This window comes from Pseudophryne corroboree, chromosome 8 (assembly GCF_028390025.1).
Source record: "Pseudophryne corroboree isolate aPseCor3 chromosome 8, aPseCor3.hap2, whole genome shotgun sequence".
Classification (NCBI taxonomy): domain Eukaryota; kingdom Metazoa; phylum Chordata; class Amphibia; order Anura; family Myobatrachidae; genus Pseudophryne; species Pseudophryne corroboree.
Window position 1 is genome coordinate 174,946,074 of NC_086451.1, and position 15,474 is coordinate 174,961,547.

Here is a 15,474-nt window from a genome sequence, read left to right on the forward strand (position 1 = left end):
TATTATTGGTAGAACAGTACTACCTATGGGAGCAGCATTTTATAATATATGGTGAAAATTAATAGATGTATAAAGATTAAATAAGCAACAAATTGGTGAAATAGATACGTTTTGATAGGAGCGCTGGGTTCTATATATATATATTGACATTTGGTTATATATATGTATAGACTTTATAAATTCTTGACAGAGATGTGCCTGAGCAGCGGCCCTCCCCAGCCCTATCCCAAATCATACTTATTTTGCATAGGAGATACCATGGTCATGAAGATTGTTCTCCCAGGGTGAGGTTCATTCATTGCATTCTGGGTATGCTGTCCCCTGTGATTTCCCCAAATGTGGGAAACTCGACTGCATTATTTGTGGTAGTGGGGGACTGTGTTTGTGCTTTCCTCTGGTCAGCTCTGGTAAAAGTCAGATTTATTTGTCTCAGATCTTCCTCTAGCCTTGTTCTTCTTTCGAGAGTTTCCATGTGCTGCCTCAGTTGGATCTCCTTCACTTGACAGGGGGGTGCCCGAGCAGCGACCCTCCCCAGCTCTAGCCCAACTCCTACTTACCTGCCAGGTGAGATACTATGATCATGAAGGTGCTTCTCCCAGGGCAAGGCTCACCCATTGCACTCTGGGTGTGCTGCTCCTGCGGTTTCCCCAAATGTTGGACACTTGACTGCATAATTTGTGTTTCCCCTGGTCGGCTCTCGTATAATTCAGATCTCTTTGTCTCAGGTCTCTCTCCAGCCTAGTTTGCTGTCTGTTTCCACTTCTCTTTTCTTGAGTTGCTCCCTTCTATGCCCTTGCGCACTATCCTGACTTCTCCCGTCTGCTTACTTTGTGCCTTCCAACGCACAATGCAAACTACAGGTAGTGCTGCAGGGCCCACACCCTTTTACTTGCCTTACAGAGCAGCTCTGGAGCTGTTACAGTGCCCAGCTGCTGCAAGAAATCAGCTTGAATGCTTCAGGGGCTGGGGCATAGCCCCACACCGAAGGAGGGTGGAGGTGTTTAATGCGAACTAGGGGTCATCCAAGCGCCGCAAAAGGCCGCCATGCCCTGCACGCCCCTTTTCTCTTTTCATATGCAGACGAGGGTTGAAGCCAACTTTGACCCACTGCTTGGATGACATCACCATATGCAAATCCATCTGCTGCAGGCCTTCCCCCAGGAATGCTTGCACTAGTTGTTGCATTTGGTTTGTTGTTTGGGGGTGCTTCAGTATTAGGCAGCCTTCTGCCCTCCCATGTTCATCTGAAAATATGTGTTCTCCCTGCAGTTGTTGTCCCCAGATGAGAGTTCCCTTGTGCTGCCTCAGTTGAATCTCCTTTACTTGACAGAGATGTGCCTGAGCAGCGGCCCTCCCCAGCTCTATCCCAAGTCATACTTATTTTGCATAGGAGATACCATGCATCTATACATACATGCGCTAACACCTGGGCATACACTGATGTACCCACACCTAATATCCATACATACACGCCCTGACACCTGGACATACACCAACATTCCCACACCTGCATCTATACATACACATGCTGACACCTGGACATACACCAACATACAAGCACCTGCATCTATATATACACGCGCTGACAAATGGACATACACCGACGTACCCACACTTGCATCTATACATACATGCACTGACATCTGGACATACAAGCACCTGCATCTATACATACACGCGCTGACACCTGAACCTACACTGACGTTCCCACACCTGCATCTATACATACACATTCTGACACCTGGACATACACAGACGTACCCACACCTGCATCTATACATACACGCGTTGACACCTGGACGTACACTGACGTACACACACCTACATCTATATATGCATGGATGCAAATGTGGGTACGTCTGTATACGTCCAGTTGTTAGCATGTGTATGTATAGATGTTAGGTGTGGGTACATCAGTGTATGTCCAGGTGTCAGCACATGTATGTATAGATTCACATGTGGGTACGTTGGTTGGTTGGTTGGTTTAGGGGTCAGCGTGTTTATGTATAGATGTTGGTGTGTGTATGTCAGTGTACGTACAGATATAGGTGTGTGTATGTATGTATGTATGTATGTATATGTATAGAGGAAGGTGTGATACATACATATAACACATACATGATAGATACATACATATATCACACACACGATAGATAGATAGATAGATAGATAGATAGAACACATACATACAAGATAGATACATACATACATACATACATGATAGATACATATATACACACACATACGATAGATATATATATATATATATATATATATATCACAAACATATATGATTCATACATATATCACACACACATACATGATACATACATGAGAAAGACCTGGGATGGTGATGAGGCCCGGGCCCCCTGCTGATGTTGCGTTGAGGAAGACAGTGTTCCAGGGTGGATGCCAGTCGGGGAGAGCGCCGCGCAGCCCGGGAAAAATACTGCTGAGGAGCTACATCTGGAAGAGCCCCAGGGAGGGAGAGTGTCACATGCCCCATCCTGCGCGGCACACTCTGCAGGCCTGCACATGGGAAGGGAGGTCTCTGGCCACACATACTCACCCTGCTGCTGAAGCCCCGCTGCTGTCCCCATCAGCGCTCTCCAGCGGGGAGCGGGGCCAGGATGAACCTCAACTTGTGAGAACTATCTTCATGATCAAGAGATCTCATATGCAAGATAAGTATGTGTTGGGAAAGGGCTGGGTAGGGCGGCTGCTCGGGCACACCCTCGTCAAGTTAAGGAGATTTAACTGAGGAAGCACAAGGGAACTCTCGTCTGGGGACAACAACTGCAGGGAGACCACATCTTTTCAGATGAACATGGGAGGGCGGAAGGCTGCCTAATACTGAAGCACCCTCAGACATTAAACCATATGCAACAACTATTGCAAGCATTCCTGGGGGAAGGTCTGCAGCAGACGGATTTGCATTCGGTGATGTCATCCAAGCAGTGGGCCAAAGTTGGCTGGAACCCTCATCTGTATATGAAAAGAGAAAAGGGGCATGCGGGGCATGGCGGTCTTTTGCGGTGCTTGGATAACCCCAAGTTTGCATTAAACACCCCCACCCTCCTTCGGTGTGGGGCTCATGTTGGCCATGCCCAAGCCCCTGAAGCATTCAAGCTGATTTCTTGCAGCAGCTGGGCACTGTAACAGCTTCAGAGCTGCTCTACAAGACAAGTAAAAGGGTGTGGGCCCTGCAGCACCACCGGTAGTTTGCATACACACATATATAGGACAGCATCTCTTATATGCCCCAGGGTCAATAAAATAGTATCCTTGTCTAGGCTATCCATCCCCTCAGATAAGGCATTTGTCCATGCCGCTACAGCACTACACACCCAGGTCGACGCAATTGCCGGTCTGAGTAAGGTACCTGAATATGTATAAATGGACTTCAGGGTAATCTCCTGTTTGCGGTCAGCACACTCTTTGAGGGTAGCCGTATCCTGGGACGGGAGGGCTACCTTCTTGGATAAGCGTGTTAATGCTTTGTCCACCCTAGGGGAGGATTCCCATCGTAACCTATCCGTTGATGGGAAAGGATACGCCATAAGAATCCTTTTGGAAATCTGCAGTCTTTTATCTGGAGATTTCCAAGCTTTTTCACATAACTCGTTCAGCTCGTGTGAGGGGGGAAAGGTTACCTCAGGCTTCTTTCCCTTGTACATATGTACCCTCTTGTCAGCGACAGGGGGTTACTCTGTTATGTGCAAAACATTTTTTATTGCCATAATCATAAATCGAATGGATTTTGCCAATTTTGGCTGTAACTTTGCATCATCGTAATCGACACTGGAGTCAGAATCCGTGTCGGTATCTGTGTCAACAAACTGGGATAGTGGGCGCTTATGAGACTCTGACAGTCCCTGCAACATAGGATCAGGCATGGGTTGAGACCCTGACTGTCCCAAAGCTTCTGCCTTGTCTAATCTTTTGTGCAATGAGTTTACACTAGCATTTAAAACATTCCACATATCCATCCAATCAGCTGTCGGCGGAGACACCATATTCATTTGCTCCCGCTCCTCTCTAATATAGCCTTCTTCCTCAGACATGTCGACACACGTGTACCGACACACCACACACACAGGGAATGCTTTTTCTGAAGACAGTTTCCCCACAAGGCCCTTTGGAGAGACAGAGAGGGAGTATGCCAGCACACACCCCAGCGCTATATAACCCAGGAATAAAACAGTAACTTAATGTTTGCCCAGTAGTGCTGCTGTATGTAATTTGCGAATTATGTGCCCCCCCCCCCCCCCCCTCTTTTCAACCCTCTTGTCTAACGTGGTATAAGCAGGGTAGAGTCCGGGGAGCTTCCTCTCAGCGGTGCTGTGGAGAAAAAATGGCGCTGGTGAGTGCTGAGGGAGAAGCCCCGCCCCCTTGGAGGCGGGCTTCTGTCCCGCTTAAACTGTAAAATTGGTGGGGGCTCATACATATATACAGTGCCCAGCTGTATATATGTTATATTTTTGCGAAAGAGGTTTATATTGCTGCCCAGGGCGCCCCCCCTGCGCCCTGCACCCTTACAGTGACCGGAGTATGTGAGGTGTATGGGAGCAAAGGCACACAGCTGCAGTGCTGTGCGTTACCTCAGTGAAGATCATGAAGTCTTCTGCCGCCTCTGAAGTCTTCTTTTCTTCTCATACTCACCCGGCTTCTATCTTCCGGCTCTGCGAGGGGGACGGAGGCGCGGCTCTGGGACGGACGGCGAGGGTGAGATCCTGCGTACCAATCCCTCTGGAGCTAATGGTGTCCAGTAGCCTAAGAAGCAGGACCTTGCAACTCAGAGAGTAGGGCTGCTTCTCTCCCCTCAGTCCCTCGATGAGGGAGTCTGTTGCCAGCAGTGCTCCCTGAAAATTAAAAACCTAACAAAATACTTTCTGTCAGAAAGCTCAGGAGAGCTCCTGAAAAGCACCCAGTCTCCACTGGGCACAGTATCAAACTGAGGTCTGGAGGAGGGGCATAGAGGGAGGAGCCAGTGCACACCCAGAACTAAAGTCTTTCTTAAAGTGCCCATGTCTACTGTGGAGCCAGTCTATCCCCATGGTCCTTACGGAGTCCCCAGCATCCTCTAGGACTTTAGAGAAAATAGGATTTTAATACCTACTGGTAAATCCTTTTCTCTTAGTCCGTAGAGGATGCTGGGCACCCGTCCCAGTGCGTACTGTGTCTGCAGTTATTAAATGGCCCTTAACTCCAGAACATTTATGTGGAGACAACTTTCCTGACTTGACCATCTTCCTTGGATGTTTTCCCCCTGTGTGACTGCTCCCCAGCCTCGGAGGGTTGCATCCGTGGTCCCTAGGATCCCGTCCTGGATCCCAAACCATCGCCCCTCTAGGTGGTGAGAACTGTGCAGCCACCAATGGAGTGAGATTCTGGTCTTGGAAGACAGGATTATCCTCCGGTGCATGTGTAGGTGGGATCCGGACCACTTGTCCAACAGGTCCCACTGGAACACTCTGGCATGGAGCCTGCCAAACTGAATGGCCTCGTAGGCCGCAACCATCTTCCCCAGCAACCGAATGCATTGATGGATTAACACTCTTGCTGGTTTCAGAATTTGTTTGACCAGACTCTGGATCTCCAGAGCCATTCCACTAGAAGAAAACCTCTTCTGTGTCCAGTATCACTCCCAAAAACAACAACCGCGTCATTAGGACCAACTGCGATTTTGGCAAGTTTAGGAGCCAACCATGTTGTTAAAGAACTGTCAGGGAGAGCAGATGTTTTGCACCAACTGGTACCTGGATCTCGCCTTTATCAGGAGATCATCCAAGTACGGGATAATTGTGACTCCTTGCTTGCGAAGGAGAACCATCATTTCCGCCATCACCCTGGTGAAAATCCTCGGAGCCGTGGACAGACCAAACGGCAACGTCTGAAATTGGTAATGACAATCCTGAATTGCAAACCTCAGGTAGCTTGATGCAGTGGCTAAATGGGAACATGTAAGTAGGCATCCTTTATGTCTACCAAAACCAGGAAATCTCCTTTATCCCCCGGACTGCAGATCACTACCCTGAGAGATTCCATCTTGAAATTGAATTTCTTTAGGTAGAAATTAAGGGATTTCAGATTTAAGATTGGTCTGACTGAGCCGTCCGGCTTCGGGACCACTAAGAGGCTTGAATAAAAACCTTCTCCCTGCTGACTAAGGCTGATTTGAACAATCGGTGAGGGGGAACTTCTTGAAACCCCAGTTTGTACCCTTGGAACACTATTTGTAAAACCCACGAGTCCAGGTCCGAATGAATCCAGAACTGACTGAAGAGTTTTAGACGTGCCCCCCAGTGGCGGAACTAGCGAGCAGTGGGCCCATGTGCGACAAAATGGCTTGGGCCCCCCCCCCATCCCTTCCCATCCAAGTCCACCCCCTCACCCCTGGAGAGGATCTGGTGAGGGGGGCCTGCTCAGGAAAGTGGATACCTAGCAACAGTGCCGTAACTAGACATTTTAGCAGTGTGTGCAAGAAACGGCATTGGAGCCCCACCCCTGCATGCAAAAATGGTACCAGAAGAGTCCTTTGTAAATTCCATGGACCGCTAGAGGATTTTAAAAGATGTAAATGTCCCAAAGTTTGTGGGTACCTCATGCAATGCGGTGTTTGGATGGTGCCTCTCTGGAGTTCCTCTGGGTAGCTGGAAATTGTTGTGGGCTGGTTCAGATCCGGTTGAAGATAGTCGTGCTCAAAGCATGCAGTATCCAGATAACCTGACGCGTTTCGCTGCGTATGCCTTGCAGCTTTTTCAAAGGAATTTACAAAGGACTCTTCTGGTACCATTTGAATGGGACTTATATAGTGGAAAATTACTGGTTATAAACCGTCTTTGGGCAATATTTGAAACAGATCCTCCAGAGTCTTATGATACATGTCCGGAATAACACCTGGGTAAAATTTACAACTCCATAGCATGCATATGGTATAATGTAATTGCACATAATATCACTGTTTTTTAAGTAAATATGTTTTTAATAAATTGTTATTAATTGAGTACATTTAGTGGATATTGCTCATTTCCTCTCAAGCGCAGCCTTCCTTTCAAGAGACCCTTTTACACCTTACGGCGGACAGATTCCTCTTTTTACACATTACAGCAGACAGCGTCCTCTTTTTACACATTACAGCAGACAGCGTCCCCTTTTTACACATTACGGCAGACAGCATCCCCCTTTTTTACACAACGGCAGACAGCGTGCCCTTGTTACACATAGCGGCAGACAGCGTACATTTTTTTCACATAACGGCAGACAGCCTGCCCTTGTTAAACATAGCGGCAGACAGCGTACACTTTTTACACATAACGGCAGACAGCCTGCCCTTGTTAAACATAGCGGCAGACAGCGTACACTTTTTTCACATAACAGCAGTCAGCCTGCCCTTGTTACACATAATGGCAGACATCGTACACTTTTTACACATTACAGCAGACAGCTTGCCCTTGTTACACATTACAGCAGACAGCTTGCCCTTGTTACACATTATGGCAGACAGCGTGCCCTTGTTACACATTACGGCAGACAGCATCCCCCTTGTTACACATTACGGCAGGCAGATTCCCCCTTGTTACACATTGCGGCAAGCAGATTCCCCCTTTTTACACATTGCGGCAAGCAGCTTCCCCCTTTTTACACATAGCTGCAGGCAGATTCCCCCTTTTAACACATAGCTGCAGGCAGATTCCCCCCTTTTACACATAGCTGCAGGCAGATTCCCCCTTTTTACACATAGCGGCAGGCAGATTCCCCCTTTATACACATAGCGGCAGGCAGATTCCCCCTTTTTACACATAGCGGCAGGCAGATTCCCCCTTTTTACACATAGCGGCAGGCAGTCCCAACAAAGAAAGAAAGAGACGAAAAAAAGAAAGAAAGAAAGAAAGAAAGAAAGAAAGAAAGAAAGAAAGAAAGAAAGAAAGAAGAATTATACTTACCCTCTCCGCTGGCTCAGGCTCCTCGTGCAGCTTGACGATTCCCGGGCAGTAGAGAAGGAGGAGGAGGGAGGTGGAGGAGGGAGCCGCAGCAGCGCTGTGTTATTGGTGGAGGCGCTGCTGCTGCTGCCCCTCTGCTTCACTATAGGCTGTTCTCGGAAGACAGCCTATAGTGAAGCAGAGGGGCAGCAGCAGCAGCGCCTCCACCAGTAACAAAGCGCTGCTGCGGCTCCTTCCTTCACCTCCCTCCTCCTCCTCCTCCCCCCCGTGCCGCTGCTCCTCTCATCTCCAAGCGACCCTCCTCCCTCTTCGTGTGTTACAGAGGCGGCAGCGTGTCTGGTGCTGCGGCTGCTGCCCGTAGTGCCCTGGCCTGATCTGTTCGTTACGACGGGCGGCGGGAGTCGCAGGACGCAGACCCGACGGGAGCGCTGGTGTGCGGCTGCGGCATGATACAATGAGTCATTGTGACTCATTGTAATGCCGGCGGCTGTGGGCCCTTGAGTGCGGCGGGGCCCCAGTGCAATGCACTGCCTGCCCTGCCAGTAGTTCCACCCCTGGTGCCCCCCACTGGTGTGGGCTCCTGCAAGAGAGCCCCAGCGTCATGCAGTGGATTTGGCAGAAGCAGAGGACTCTGCTCCTGCGATCTTGAAGAGGCTTCTTGGAGTCAGCATCAGCATTCCCTTGATGAATCCACAATGCCCTCCTATCCGAGACTGCCATGAAATTGGCCCGTGAGCACTTGTGCCCGGTGTAGGATTTTTAAATATGTGTAGTTTACTGTATGCAAGGGTTTAAAACCTTTTAGGAACTGAGATCTAAGGTGTATTACATGTAGTTTAAAAAAAACAAAAAAGGTTTATTTTATGGCAGTAGTTTCCAAACTGGGGTTCTTGCACTGGTAGCAAAGTTTGGTGGTCCAGGACCAATTAAAATTATTTATACTTTATTAAATTGGCAAAACCATTCCCTCACAACATAACTGAACCTGAGGATGACATGCTATAAACACAATTTACTTAATTTTATATTTTTTTCTGAATTTCTCAATAAAAAAAACTTTGGCCTAGGGGTGCCGTGAAACAAATTTTGATACTATTTATTTATATAGTGCTCTTTCTCCAACAGGACTCAAGGCGCTTGAGATATGGCTTCTGGAACTGAACACAGGATTCTAAATGTGGCTGTACCAAGGACCTATACAGTGGCATTACAGGTTGAGTATCCCTTATCCAAAATGCTTGGGACCAGAGGAATTTTGGATATCGGATTTTTCTGTATTTTGGAATAATTGCATACCATAACGAGATATTATGGTGATGGGACCTAAATCTAAGCACAGAATGCATTTATGTTTCATATATACCATATACACACAGCCTGAAGGTCATTTTAGCCAATATTTTTTATAACTTTGTGCATTAAACAAAGTGTGTGTACATTCACAGAATTCATTTATGTGTCATATACACCTTATACACACAGTCTGAAGTTCATTTAATACAATATTTTTAATAACTTTGAGTATTAAACAAAGTTTGTGTACACTGAGCCATCAAAAAACAAAGGTTTCACTATCTCAGTCTCACTCAAAAAAGTCCGTATTTCGGAATATTCCGTATTTCGGAATATTTGGATATGGGATACTCAACCTGTATTACTTTTTTCTGCTACTGGTTCTTTACCTATGCAAACAAGCATCTGACTTGCCTTTCCTATTGCTTTGTTACATTGCTCACCTGAAATAGTAATACTTAGATAGCTTCCTCTTGCCATTATAATGCCCTTAATATTATAGTTAGCCTTTGTATTTTTGAGACGTGTATGATTTTGCATTTTTTGGCATTAAATGTTGCCATGTTCTTGACCATTCCTCTAGTCCAGGGGCGGAACTGCCAGAGACAACGGAGTCAGTTGCCGCCGGGCTCCAGCCCTAAAGGGGCTTCCTCCATTGCCCTCCGGCTGTTACGTGCCCTTCCTACTAAATAGACAAAGGCGCTACCAGCAGGGTCTCGCAGTTTGTACATTCCATGCCGTAACACCCTTCTTTCCACCTTTTTCAAGACCCAGCCCAGCAGCCTCGCCGCTGCCACCACCGCTAACTGCAGCACTGCAAGCGGTGGGGTGCCCCTGCTTCTTCTCACACCACAGATAGCTGGGCAGCACTGCAACTGCCTGCCTGATTGCTCCGCCCCCTTCTGGCTCCCAAGCACCTCTGCTGCCCAGTGATCCAGGAGCCTGCTGCTAGGAAGAAGTGGCCGAGCTTCAGCAAGCGAGTCTGGACACTGGCGGAGGAAGCCATGATAACCAGATAATGGGGAGTGGAGAGCCAGTTCCAAGGTAATACTTTATACAGCTGGTTGAGATCCTGGTCGGTGGATATGGATTCCAAGAAAACCCTGGAGGTGCTTCCTTTCAAGGGAGACACTCTCTTTGGAGAAGACCTCAATAAGATTGTAGCTGATCTGGCTACTGCTAAAACAGCTTGCCTACCTAGTATGACTCCTACCACGCAGAAGGCTAAAAGTACTTTCCCTTGGCCCTTTCATCCTCAAGGTAAAGCGTACCCAAGGTCAGGCATACCCAAAGCAAGCTCATGCTTCCAGACCTGCCAAGCCCAGACTGAAGCAAGCCTGGGCTGCCCATCAGCCTGCTTCCAAAACGGACAAGCCTGCCGCATGACGGTGCAGGCCTCCCTCTGGGGGATCCCAGGGTGGGGGGCCCGACTTCTAGGTTTGGCATAATTCTAAGCTAGAGAATTCTGTTTGGAGCTCACCTTGTACTTTGTGAAGAAATAATCAGCATTGTGGCTGAGCAGATACATGTAGTGTGTGGCTGCAAACTGCATGGATCTGCTGCGTTGTAATGCTGATACTTTTTTTTTCAAAGTACCAATAGCTTCATATAATGTTCACAATTTTTATGCAGGATCAAATAGCTCAATAGGTAGGGTGTTTGATTAGAATTCAACAGGTTATAGGTTTGAATCCTGGGTATGGTAGTTTGAGATGTGTTATTTAATAAAGTATGTTGTTCTAACTGCCGGCATCCTGTCACCTGGGATATCATACTAAATAAATGGAGTTGATCAATTTTTTTTTATTTTTTTTTTAAACTAGGGACAATTTCCAGATACTTTTCTTTATAACTGAGATTGCCCACTGGAACTTCACATCAGTTGACAACTATGCATGAGTGGGCAGTGCTTGCTCTGGATCTGCCCACCCATTTATGTGCCGTCATAAAAGAAAGCACAAATGACAGTTATCCTGGGCGTACACTACACAATTATCTGTCAGGCTATCTATCCAGTCTGGATGGATGGAATGAAAATCTGGTAATGTATAGGAGCAAATGTCAATTAACCATTTGCTCCCAAACACTAGAAAAGTGGTCAAAAATGGTCATTACACAAATTGGTTAAACCCAAAATTTAACCAATTTGTTTAGGGGACCATTTTTGTCCATTTTCTAGTGTTTGAGAGTAAATCGTTGATGGTCATTTGCTCACATAGATAACCGGATTTCTATTCCAACCAGCCAGTGTTGGAGATATGGTCTGCCAGAATGCATAATGCATACCAGAGCCATAACTAGACTTTTTGGTGCCCTGTGACAGATAATTATATGCCCCCCCCCCCTCCCCATTTTTGCAATATGGACAAAAGGCGCATGCCTTGTGGGGAAGGGGCATAACAAGATTGGTCTCAGAGAAAGCACATGAGATATGAAGATATATCTAGTATACTTGACACTCAATGGTTTGTGGTATTGCCGGGGTGCCCTCCTTAAATGCATATACAGTCACACATGGCGTGTTTGTGCAAATGGCATATCAGCAGTCAGCACTAACTGGTGACATGCCATTTGTACAAGTAAACCATGTGTGACTAATATATAAACATACTTTATTAAATAACACCTCAAACTATCATACCCAGGATTCAAACCTATAACCTGTTGAATTCTAATCAAATACCCTACCCATTGAGCTACTTGATCCTGCATCTATTCTAACCTCCAAAAACAGATTCAGTTGCATTTTCCAGCGTGTTTTGTTTGCGCCTTTGCAAATGTCTTACATCGACAAACTTATTTAGTACTATTTTGCAAATAGGGTTACATTGTCGCAACATTGTGTTCCCTAATTGCTTGATTTTTTTAAATGCAACAATTGATAAAGACACCTGATAATTGCTCTGTGGAGTCTTATTTTGTGTCTACTTCTTATCTACATTTAATTCCCTACCTCTAATCAAGGCATTTTTAAATGCTGGGGGCTGCCAGGACGTGAGGCCTACCTAGACTTTAGATCTGAATTTGAATGTACTTGTGAACTAACTTAATTTCCTACTTCTAAATTCATTCCTAAATTCACTACTTATATTAATCCTGTAGTTGGGCATTTTGAGCCTTCAATTGTGGGCATTGTTTTGTGTCCAGACCAGCAGCTGGTGGTGTGCATTTTGCTGGAAAGGCATCGAAGACCTCCGATATGCTGCATCTCCTGATGTGTGTCTCCCTCAAGTGGCTGTCAGCAAATGCATGCTAGACACCCCATTCCAAGCTGATTGTGACATCACGGAACATGCATCATAGAACAGGCATGCTAGAATATGGGTCTTCAACCTGCGACCCTCCAGCTGCTGTGGAACTACATATACCAGCATGCCCTGCCTCAGTTTTAGCATACCTTAATAGCAAAACTGTGGCAGGGCATGCTGGGATGTGTAGTTTCACAGCAGCTGGAGGGCCACAGGATGAAGACCCATGTGCTAGAGCCAAGCCGCAGGTACATTGAATGCTAGCAAGCTGAATGTTTAAATCATTTTTGTTCCGCAGCATTCCAATGCGGAAGATTCCATGGAACCAGAGATTATTCCATTGAGAAGGACATGCTGCCTGGATGACTGCACTGTGCAAATTAAATCACGGAGCCAGTTGGCTTGTGGGTGGCTCTGGTGACTGGGTGGTTGGGTGGGCGGTGTGTCGGAGGTGGAGCACATGCAAATGAATGTGTATCATCCAGCTAGTGAGAGTGAAAACTCATGCAGGAGTGTGCCTGCTTGTCAGTGGGTTATGCACCTTGCCAGGCGTCAAATCTACATGGAGCAGCTGGAGGGGACAAGAGCAGGTTTGCAAAATATAGATAGAAGAGCATATATGCTGGCGCATTCTCCATGATTGTGTCAGCTTATGTTTTGGTGCACTGCACTTTCCTTCACTAAGTTTTAGCCATTTTGGTTAAACGCAAGTGTAGTTGCTTCTCGCCCTTTTGGCTGTGATCTTGTATCGTGGTTGAAGAGTCTGCTGGAGGGATTGTTTTCTTCATTGGCGAGAGACTGAAGATATTCCAGGATGGAAGGCTTGGGAACACTATCCGTTTTTCAGTTGTGGAAGAGTTGAAAGACCGGATTGGACTACATTCTATAGTAAAGGATATCTTTGTATTTATTAATCCTCCCTTTATATGTGTCTGTCTTTCAATAAAGCTTCGGGCTTGTGATTCCTTCACCCTCTTACACACCACACCCATAGCCTTATTAACTGTTGTATTATTGTATTGTTTAAATGTATAGTGCAGTTCATGATTTATAGTGTAGGCTGGCCTATGCTGTAGTTCTTGAACTGTACTATACCGACAGCATTTGTATTGTGTTTTGGCTGTGCTGCAACACGGTACTTATGTGTGTAATGTTTATGTATGTTTTTTTGCTTCTTTATGTCAATAAAGACTGCTTTTTCAATCCAATATCTGAAAACAATCAATGTTTATCTTTGATGGCAATAGAAGTGGTATGATATTTGCTGCTTTTGAAAGGCAATATCTGATATGTCCCCTATCTGGGAACCATATATTAAATGGCTTTTCAGAAAAGGGAGATGGGAGAAGAGCTTTCAGTACTTGTAGGACCAATGCTCATTTCCTATTCTAGCCTCCAAAAACAGATTCAGTTGCATTTTCCAGCGTGTTTTGGATGCGCCTTTGCAAATGTCTTACATCGACAAACTTATTTAGTACTATTTTGCAAATAGGGTTACATTGTTGCAACATTGTGTTCCCTAATTGCTTGATTTTTTAAATGCAACAATTGATAAAGACACCTGATAACTGCTCTGTGGAGTCTTATTTTGTGTCTACTTCTTATCTACATTTAATTCTCTACCTCTAATCAAGGCATTTTTAAATGCTGGGGGCTGCCAGGACGTGAGGCCTACCTAGACTTTAGATCTGAATTTGAATGTACAAAGGGAGATGGTAGAAGAGCTTTCAGTACTTGTAGGACCGATGCACATTTCCTATTCTAGCCTCCAAAAACAGATTCAGTTGCATTTTCCAGCGTGTTTTGGATGCGCCTTTGCAAATGTCTTACATCGACAAACTTATTTAGTACTATTTTGCAAATAGGGTTACATTGTTGCAACATTGTGTTCCCTAATTGCTTGATTTTTTAAATGCAACAATTGATAAAGACACCTGATAACTGCTCTGTGGAGTCTTATTTTGTGTCTACTTTTTATCTACATTTAATTCTCTACCTCTAATCAAGGCATTTTTAAGTGCTGGGGGCTGCCAGGACGTGAGGCCTACCTAGACTTTAGATCTGAATTTGAATGTACTTGTGAACTAACTTAATTTCCTACTTCTAAATTCATTCCTAAATTCACTACTTACATGAATCCTGTAGTTGGGCATTTTGGGACTTCGATTGTGGGCATTGTTTTGTGTCCAGACCAGCAGCAGGTGGTGTGCATTTGCTGAAAAGGCATCGAAGACCTCCGATATGCTGCATCTCCTGATGTGTGTCTCCCTCAAGTGGCTGTCAGCAAATGCCTGCTAGACACCCCATTCCAAGCTGATTGTGACATCACGGTACATGCATCATAGAACAGGCATGCTAGAACATGGGTCTTCAACCTGCGACCCTCCAGCTGCTGTGGAACTACACATCCCAGCATGCCCTGCCTCAGTTTTAGCATACCTTAATAGCAAAACTGTGGCAGGGCATGCTGGGATGTGTAGTTTCACAGCAGCTGGAGGGCCACAGGATGAAGACCCATGTGCTAAAGCCAAGCCGCAGGTACATTGAATGCTAGCAAGCTGAATATTTAAATCCTTTTTATTCCGCAGCATTCCAATGTGGAAGATTCCATGGAACCAGAGATCCTTCCATTGAGAAGGACATGCTGCCTGGATGACTACACTGTGCAAATTAAATCACAGAGCCAGTTGGCTTGTGGGTGGCTCTGGTCACTGGGTGGTTGGGTGGGTGGTGTGTCGGAGGTGGAGCACATGCAAATGATTGTGTATCATCCAGCTAGTGAGAGAGAAAACTCATGCAGGAGTGTGCCTGCTTGTCAGTGGGTTATGCACCTTTCCAGACGTCAAATCTACATGGAGTAGCTGGAGAGGACAAGAGCAGGTTTGCAAAATATAGACAGAAGAGCTCTCCAGCCTAGTTTGCTGTCTGTTTCCACTTCTCTTTTCTTGAGCCGCTCCCTTCTATGCCCTTGCGCACTATCCTGACTTCTC

General features: G+C 46.0%; 2 non-coding genes across 2 annotated transcripts; both read left to right on the forward strand.

Annotated features, from left to right (window-relative positions):
• The first annotated feature begins 233 nt into the window (after window positions 1–233).
• LOC134950382 (U1 spliceosomal RNA) lies at window positions 234–397 on the forward strand. Its single transcript, XR_010183311.1, has one exon. It is a non-coding gene; the product is annotated as a U1 spliceosomal RNA (small nuclear RNA).
• A 152-nt stretch (window positions 398–549) lies between these two features.
• Window positions 550–712, forward strand: LOC134952907 (U1 spliceosomal RNA). The gene has a single exon (XR_010185284.1). It is a non-coding gene; the product is annotated as a U1 spliceosomal RNA (small nuclear RNA).
• Window positions 713–15,474: the final 14,762 nt, after the last annotated feature.